General features: G+C 39.8%; 1 pseudogene; it reads left to right on the forward strand.

Moving 5' to 3' along the window:
* The first annotated feature begins 4,488 nt into the window (after positions 1-4,488).
* LOC116097177 lies at positions 4,489-9,164 on the forward strand (annotated as a pseudogene).
* The last annotated feature ends 346 nt before the right edge of the window (positions 9,165-9,510 follow it).

Here is a 9,510-nt window from a genome sequence, read left to right on the forward strand (position 1 = left end):
AACCACAACCAAAAATCTTGCTAAGCAGCATTCTCTCACTGAAGAATTAGCAGACAGAGCCATGTCTTGGACATCAATTAATAGCAAGGCAGTCACCTCAGTTATCTCAAGGAAGATTGTTAGAGAAGGAAAGGAAATCAGACCCAGAAGCAGGCTGACTGTCTTACTAGCTATATAAAATTTGGGCCTATTCACACTAAGGAAACAGAATATGAGAATGAAATCCAAGGGATTTTGTGCTTTCTGGGTCTGGGCTGAAGCAGGTGGCTTACAAATTCAGCAAGTCCTTCTGGAGAGGCTCTTAGGCTCTGACCAATTCCTGCTGATGCTGCAGTATCTCAAACCTGGGAGCAAAGGCAGTTAAGAGACAAGCTTGGTAGGCACTGGTTGTGCCAGCTCTCAGGTTGTTACCTCCCACGACTTCAATTGTAATGGAATGTCAACACTGATCCTTTAAAAGAAATCAAGAGTCATCTAGATGGGTCTAGAAATTTTCTATGCCCTAAAAATTTGTCAGAATTTGTTCAGGAACTATATGCTATCTGCCATATTATGAAGTCTGTGACTTTCACCTACAAACCCTGGGCATTATTTTATAACAGCATCCTAACATAATCAAGAGCATATGAGCAACAGATACCATGTTCATGACGAATTGCTGATGGATCACATCATTTCACACAGACATAATATAGTCTTGCATATGTTGAACCTGAAGAAGGACATAAATCTCGGTCAGTCCTTGCACTCAGGAATATCCATGCATACGAACAACTTGTATGATAGAGCTTCTCATGCTGGAGAAGCATTTCTCCAAGAGTTTGCCTGAAAATAATGGCCCTCCATAGTCGATGACACCAAAGAGCAACATGAATTTTCTTAGGACTAGAGGTAGGAAACTATATCCTTGTTTTATATGGAAGTCTGTTATAGAGCATTCTATTAAAGATACTCAACATACCTAAAACAAAGGAATTTGCTTGTGTCTTGGAAATACCTTAAAATACTCTATCCAGGGAACACTTTTCACAGAAATGAGTAAACACATAAGAAACTACAGTTAAAGGAGTAGAATCTTACCTTCATAGGGAAGAGGATGATCCTAAATAAAACTGTAATTTCAGCCACACATAGAGTTGTACACATTGAGATCCCATCAATTGTGAGATAGAAGGAAACAGATCTCTGTGAGATCAAGGTCAGCATGCACAGAACATAATAGACATGAATCCCAATGTCTCTCTGTCATACAGACAGTATATCAAAAGTATGGTTTCCTGGACTGATATTCCTATTGACTATATGAGAACAATACTTTAACATGTTCATTTTTGTTGGGTGTTCTTAACATTGCTTATGAGCACCACCAATATAAAACTGATATCTCAGATACAGGTGACCCATTTAGCTCCACCCACTTGTCCCACTCTGGATCAAACATCTTCTGGAGGTCCTCAAAGTGATGGTGCAGCTTTTCTGATAATTCCTTTTTCAGGATGGCCAGCCATTTCAGCTTCAACACATACTGAAATATTTGCTCCAGTCTTCACAGCTTTTGTTCCTTAGAAGATGGTATATGTTATGCATTTTTCTGCATAGAAATGAACAGACTTTCATATAAGGACAATCAAATAGAGAGGGCCCCAAGATTATGGTGATTACCCTGACAATCCTAAAGATTTCCAACCAGGTTCTGTAGACATAAAAAGTAATGTTTTAAGGAGGAGATTGAATTGAAAGATAGCCAATGGTCACTTATAGTCAATGAGCAGATGTACGATTGACAACATATCCCAGAAAATCCATTCAGGATTAATAGGAGTTTACACTATGCATACCAGGACTAAGAACTCTGTTTTTGCATCCTTGGGATCAAAATCTTTTATGCATGCTCACTTTGGCCAGACTATGTTGTACTGGTTAGAACTCCCTTCCTCCTTCATATATCCTGAAGTCTCCAACCTCCTCCCCAGCCAAACAAAATTTCTTCCTATATCTCTGGTGATCTAGTCAGCTTTGGACTATAAGTTCCAAGAAGGAGAAATCTCCAGCAACACTCAAGGAAAACAGGTTTAAGATGACATTACTCAAGCTTCTGTAAGTGTGAATTGAGAACTGGAAAAATCAAAGAGCACTCATTGTATAGAGGTAGAAAGTAACGGATCAAATGCCATCCAAATTCATGACAATTAGAAGTATTCATTTTGCCTTTGTACTAGGATTTTCTAAAAAGCTCCTTCCCACCAGTTATATTACATGACTCCTACAATGTTCTGGAATTTACTCCTAAGTTTGTACATATCACACCACATATCAGGAGTGTATGTACATGTGTGACTTGTTTTTTACCTGTTTCCCTCAATGGTCTGAAGCTTCATGAAGAATAGCAGGATGCATTTTCCTACAATTCAATTTCTCACAAACTACTAACTTTGCAGGATTCATGTGCATAGACGGAATTAGAAAATCACATTGCATGAAGAGTATGGATTCAAAAGATGGAGTTTGAAAGCACAAGTCGGTGGATGAGCAAACAGGCATTCCTAATAACAAATACTGCCAGACTTAACAGACATTCTCCTGACTCAGCTGCCTGCCCCTACATACTGTCGCTGGTTCTGGAGGTTGCTTATTGCTTTCTATTGATCCTTACAGATCACCTTCATTTCTCCAAGTGCTTTTCCAGAAGGTCTCTTCAACATTAATAGAGATCCTTGACCCTCAAGAAGGAAACAGAAACTCTTCCTGTCCATAAGATTGTGTAAAATCTAAAAGTAGGAGGCAAATAAACTTAAGGTAGATCAGGAGAAGGAGAATGAGGGTGGGGATTCTATCTACATGTTACAAATCAACCAGCTCTGTAAAACCCTGACTCAGCTTCAAAGACTCATGGCTATATTGAACCCATATCATATTATGAATCATTTTTCTACCTAGAAGCTCCTTAAGAGGGAAAATTTTTCTGGTAAGGGTAACAGTCTCTTTCACATCTAGAAAAACTGAGCCCAAACAACAAAAGACAGGTGATGGCTAAAAGACAGAAGGGCCAAAACCTGAACAGTAGACTCTTCAGTCCAGAAACAAAGAAAGGCAGAAATGGCCTTTGTCCAATAGGTGAGCTTACTGACAAGTACTTACTAATGTTAACCAGGCAACTTCTTGAGCTCTTAGAGTGTTTCTGGGTCTAAGTGTTTCCAATTTCCAAGCTCAGTATCTCCAACATGATCTGCTTAAGCTCCATCTTAAGATTTTCACAGGAAGAATTTAGTTGGGGTTAGTCCTGGCCCTAGGATGATAGATCACAAAGCACACCACCCTGAAGAATATTGTTAACTCATACTTGTTCCACGTCTATGTACTGGAGGTATTCTCTTCAGGTTCTATCTCCTGACTGTTGGATATTTTAGCTAATGTAATCCCCACTTGGGTTCTGAGAGTCTATCCCATTCCTGGCATTTGGGACTTTCTAGTGGTTACCTCCCTCCAATTCTTCTACTTATTTCTCTTAATTCTCCTGGTCCTCTGGGCTTCTTTTTTTCCTCTTCCCAAATCTGATCTTGCCCTCCTTTTGTTCCTTTCCACTCTCCTCTCCCAACCAGGACCCTCGGTCCCTCTAACTCCAATGATTATTTTCTTCCCCCTTCTAAATGATTGTATTGAAGAATACCCAATTTGGTCTTCCTCCTTGTTAAATTTTATAAGGTCTGTGAGTTGTATTGTGGGTATTCTGAGCTTTGGGGTTAATATCCACTTATTAGTGAGGACATACAATGTGTATCCTTTGGGATCTGGGTTACCTCACTCAGGATGATATTGTCTTGTTTCACTCATTTGCCTGCAAAATTTGTGATGTCCTTTTTTAAATAGCTGAATAATATTTCATTGTGTAAATGTACCATATTTTCTGTATCCATTCTTCTGTTGAGGGACAACCAAGTTGTTTCCAGCTTCTTGCTATTTATAATATAAGGCAGCCCAGAACACAGTATAGTGTGTGTCCTTATGACATTTTAGAGCATCTTTTGGGTATATGCCTAGGAATAGTATAACTGGGCCTACAAATAGAACTATTTCCAATTTCCTGAGGAAACACCAGAATGATTTCCAGAATGCTTGTACCAGCTTGCAATCCCAACAAGAATGGATGATTGTTCCTCTTTCTCCACATCTTCACCAGCATCTGCTATTTTTTGAGTTTTTGATCTTAACCTTTCTTACTGGTATGAGGTGGAATCTCAGGATTGTTTTGATTTGCATTTCCCTGATGACTAAGGATGTTAAACAATTCTTTAGGTGCTTTGAGTTTCCTCAGTTGAGAATTCCTGAATTCTTTGTTTAGCTCTGTACCCCACTTATTTTTTCCTTTCAGTACATAAGAGACTTTTTATTAAAAGACCACCCAGGACACACCCAGAGAGAACTGTCTAGATAAGGCTGGGCTATTGCTGGCTGAAGGATTATATAGGCAAAATCTAGAAAGTTACAATTATGGAAGCCAAAGTAACTCATATCCTGTCTGAGTACAGGTGAGGCATGATTTTGTGACATGTCCAGCAGGTGCCTCAAACATGCAAGCAAACAGGTAGTTTGTACAAAATCAGAACTTAACAGTTAGCCTGTTTAATCTTGTGACCCATCCTTTTGTAGGAATTGCTGAGGCACTGAAATATTTTGCAACATGCAGCAAATATTTTAGGAGTAGCTCATCTATACCAGGAAGTGGTCCATCTTAGGCTACCTAAGAGGGTACATTGAAGAGAGAGTAATTTCCTCATGGCTTAGACAAATTAAACTAGTTTTGTTTTTATAAGCCTAGCATAATAAATTTATCCTCTAAACACAATGTTCACCATCACTAAGACTGATCTGTTAGGATATGAAGTGATGTAAGACCAAAGTGGTAGTTTGATTTTTTTCTTGGTATGAGAACAAATCTCTCCAAGTTGTATTGAAAGATCCCCGAAGGGAGACCCTCACTCAAGTCACGGGAGGGTGCACACCCAAAGAGATGCAACAGACCGGCTTGATGCAAAAGCACGAGGCAGCTTTAATGGCGGAGCTCCAGATCGTCTCCCAAACTCTCACAGGAGATGGGAAGGTGACCACGAGGCTCGAATGCTAAGGGTTTTTATAGGGAAAGTGGTCTAGGAGAACAAAGAAACTGGTGTGGTTAAATATAATTGGTTGGTTTAAAAATACATACAAGCCAAAAGCGGGAATATTGGGTGGAAATTCCTGAGAGGTGGGGAGGCAGTGTGTGGTTTTTCTGTGGGTGGTACTCATCTGAGTCAACATTTTCTATTTTGGTTGACCTCAAACCATATCTAAGGGGCCAGATGGCCCATTTCCTGGAGGATGTTTAAACATGTCCTTGTTTGTCTGGGTCATGTCCGGGCATGTTTTCATTTGTCAGTTATTTTCATAGTTCTGTGTCTTCCTGACCTGCCATTTCTTGTAATGTCTAACAGCTTGCTTACAGACTCCCAGGCCTATGTGCTGGATCTCTAGGCCTGCTATTTTCCAGCTACTTAGCCTGGGTCTGGGGGCTTTCTTAATTATTCCTTTCAGTATTTAGAAAGAAAATAATGAAACTTAGTACAAAAAATTGAAATCTGGGGATATCACATTCCCAAGAAATTCAAACCTTTTACAGAAAAAAAAGTACATTCTTTTCATTACTGTAAAACATTGGTATAGATATATACACTGAATTTGTTAATATATTCAGTGGAAAATAAAACAAAACGTGTCTCAATTTTTTCCCAATTTTCCTAAAAATATCTCCATACCTTTGAGAGTAAGTCAAAGAGCTGCTGAAAGGGACTTTGATCAGTGGTCAAAGTGCTTGCTGTTTAATCATGGCGGCTGGAGTTCAGCTCCCAGGGCCCACTGAAAGCACACACCTCTTTAACTACAGCTACAATTTAATTCTTCCTTCTGTTTTCTTTTCTTTCTTTTCTTTTTAAAAAAATATTTACTATATATACAGCATTCCACCTGCATGTATGCCACCAGACCGAAAGTGGGCACTAGTTCTCATTATAAATGCTTATAAGCCACCATGTGCTTGCTGGGTGTTGAACTCAAGAACTCTGGAAGAACAGCAGCCAGTGCTCTTAACCTCCGAGCCATCTCTCCTGCCTATTCCTACTACTTTTTAGGGAGGAGTTCAGGGATAGCATTATTCCTAGTATTGTAACCAAAGTAGTGTTGTATCTTTTTCAGTGGATTCTATTGACAAAGGTGAGATTTTATTTATTCTCTCCTAGGCAATGTCTTGGTTTTTCATGAATTCATACCAGTTGTGCTCGTTTCCTCCAATATTGAAACTGAACCATTCCACCATTCATTCACTCTCAAGGGAAGCTCCTCAGGCAGGAAGACAACTCAATAGAACTCAAAATAGTATATGAATCTGATTAGCTTCACTGGGCTCCTTCCCTGCAAGAGAGCAATAAAAGATAAGAGTCCTTCTCAGATGAAAGCAAGCTGAACTGCAAAGAAGACTCTCAAAAGAGCCAACCTCATACCAGCTCTATGGAATAAGTTTACACCAACTGAGGCACCTGGAAAGGACATTCTCCAACCTGTTAAGCTATCTACAGGATGTGCAGTTTCTCCAGGTTCCCAGCTTTTTGAGCTGTCACCATGCTAGTTGTTCTATGGTAATACACTTGTCTTTGAGTCATTTTTTGCTCCTGTAAGTAAACCCTTTCATATATTACTTTAAGTAACCCTAATAAAACTTATCAGTTCACCAAGTAGGACTTTGGTAGTATGGGCACTTGGTCTGTCATGGGTTCCTTATCCACAGGAGGAAAAAGTTTTGTCACAAAACAGTACCTACTAGGTTTTATACCTGTAAAATTCTATTTATTCTTTGTGATTAGCAAGTATATTGCATGTGAGAAGATATTTTGAAGGGCACTTATATTTCTATAATTGACCATGATGGGACAGTTTCCTAAAAGACAAATGTACTAGTCAGGACCAGCTGAACTATGCTGAGATGATTTAGGTAACCCTGTGATCTGCCAAAGGAACCTGAGATATGTATCAATTCATTCAAAGTTCCCACTCCCATGGGCAAGAGAGTGCTCTGAAACCCTAGACCCATTTGGGTTTTGGGTGTGCTCCACCCTTCAAAATATATTTGCATTCTTCCAGGTGACATCACAACCAGCTATGGAACCTTGAAGGCTGTAGTTAGGGGCAACCCCCTAACTTAGACATCATTCATGAGTTTGCCTTGGATGTGTTAGATGTAGGTTTAGTCCTGGTGTCTTACTAGTGATTAAGTGGAATGATTTTGAACTTTTGCTTATTTAGCTGGTTACAGACCCTAGAAGGATTGTTCTGAGGATTCTTAGAACTCCTCTGAGTTTCCCAGAGTGGACCACTGGTGAATTGCTGACATCTGACTATTCAACAATACTTTCCAATATTGGCAGCTTAATCATCTCCATTCTTTAAATGATCCTGACCTGCAAAATCAACTCTGTTTTTAAAGAAGGGGTATTCTGAGTCTAATTGGTTTCAGACCTTAGACCAACCATCTACAGGAAGAAGTGATTCTTCGGACATCATTGTGAACAACCCAAAATACCCACCCAGAGCCAGGCATAGGGTTGCTTTTGCTCAGAAATTAGAAAGACAGTACTATAAGGAAGCTAACACAGTTGAAAACACAATCCAAGTAGTTTATGAGGCAACATAAAAAGGAAATATCAGGATCAGAATGGGATAGAGACAGAGTCTGCCGCTTTGGGTCAAGGTCCAAAAAGGAAATGCCAGGATGGAATAGGGAAGGTATTTAAAGAGCCTAGCAAGTTTCAGAAGAAGACCATTCAGGAGCATCAAGACCTAGAGCTTCAGAGAGAACAGCAGGGCAAAGTTCAGGTATGTAAAGCTTAGGAAGATGCTTCAAGATAACTAAAACCCTTAGAGTGTATCAAATGTGCTCCAGAGCAGACTGTAACTGAGAGGAAGCCTGCTGATGGTTGCAAGGGTTGCAAGCGGCCCTATCCTGTCATGGAGAAAAACTAACAAATCCCCCAAAAGGAAAATTTCAGAAGGTTGCTTCAACACCTTCAATGTGACCAAGATGTGAGGTCTGACCGACACCAGCCTCACCCAATCCTTTCAAACACCTTGAAGATCAAAGCTGCCATGCTAGGGTATCTTCATAGATCAGAAACTGCTGAGAGAGGTCTAGAATCATCTACTTTTGTTGCCATAAAGAATGTATCTTAACATACAAGAGAGAGAACAGGTGTTCTGAGGAGAAATCTGTTATACAAAAGATGGGTGGAGTAAACTTTGAAGGAAGAAAGGGGAACAACTTGAAAACCGCCTAACTGGGAACACCTACTCAAATCATCCTGGATGGTGGTGGAGGCGGTAGCTTACTCCCCAACAAGTCTCAGTACTTGCAGCTGAGAAAAAGCCTCTCACAGACCAAGAAAAGAGCAGAGACATAGATAAAATCCTTGATATTACAGAGGACATGGAGGAGGAAATTAAGAGTGCACTGGGTCCATAACCCAAAGAGGAAATCCTAAGTAGCAGATTCAAGTTGCAAATCACCCGAGGAGAAATCTAGACCCTGGAAAATGGTCATTGGCTCAATGATGAGATCATCAATTTCTACATGAACCTTCTGGTTGTGAAAAATGATAACCAAGGCTACTCGGGTCTTCAAGTGTTTAGCACTTTCTTTTACCTCAAGCTGAAGCATAACTGTTACAGTTCTGTGAAAAGACAGACTCGAGGAATCAATCTCTTTGAAAAAAAAACTTATCTTGGTGCTTATTCACTGAAAGGTTCATTGGAGTGTGGTGTTAATAGATTTAAGAAAAGAAAGTATTGTATACTTTGATTCAATGGTACAGACAGGGAACTCTATCTGTTAGACCATCTTCCAATATGTACAAAATGAGAGCAAGACACAAAGGAACACTGAGCTGGACCCTTTGGAGTAGAAGCAATACAGTGTGACATCAGAGGAGATTCTTCAGGAACTGAATGGGAGTGACTATGGAATGTTAACTTGTAAATATGCAGATTACATTTCTGGAGACCAACCTGTGACCTTTTCTCAGCAGCACATGCCCATCTTCAGGAAGAGAATGTTATGGAAAATCCTGCACAGTCACTTAATGTAACAACATCCACCTGGTTGCTATGGTCCCCACACCTGTACTTTTCCATCGATGTTTCTAATATACCTCAAGTAGGATGAGTTGAAGAGATTTAAAAAAGGGACTGAGCTGTCTAAGTGGATGAAGCCTACTCTCTTCAATATAGTCCTAATGTAGGATGTGAGGCTGCTGCCTTAATGCCATCTCTAGGATGCATGCAATTGCTACAAGCTTAGAAACTGCTGCTCTCCAAACAACAGGAGACTACATGTTCAAGGTATACTGTTTTAAAGTTGGATTTAGTCAGTCAATTTAGTCAGTCAATTGGTCAAAACAAAAGGTTTTGTTTTCTTTTGCTTCATTTTTCTTT

The sequence above is a fragment of the Mastomys coucha genome, chromosome X (assembly GCF_008632895.1).
Source record: "Mastomys coucha isolate ucsf_1 chromosome X, UCSF_Mcou_1, whole genome shotgun sequence".
Classification (NCBI taxonomy): Eukaryota; Metazoa; Chordata; class Mammalia; order Rodentia; family Muridae; genus Mastomys; species Mastomys coucha.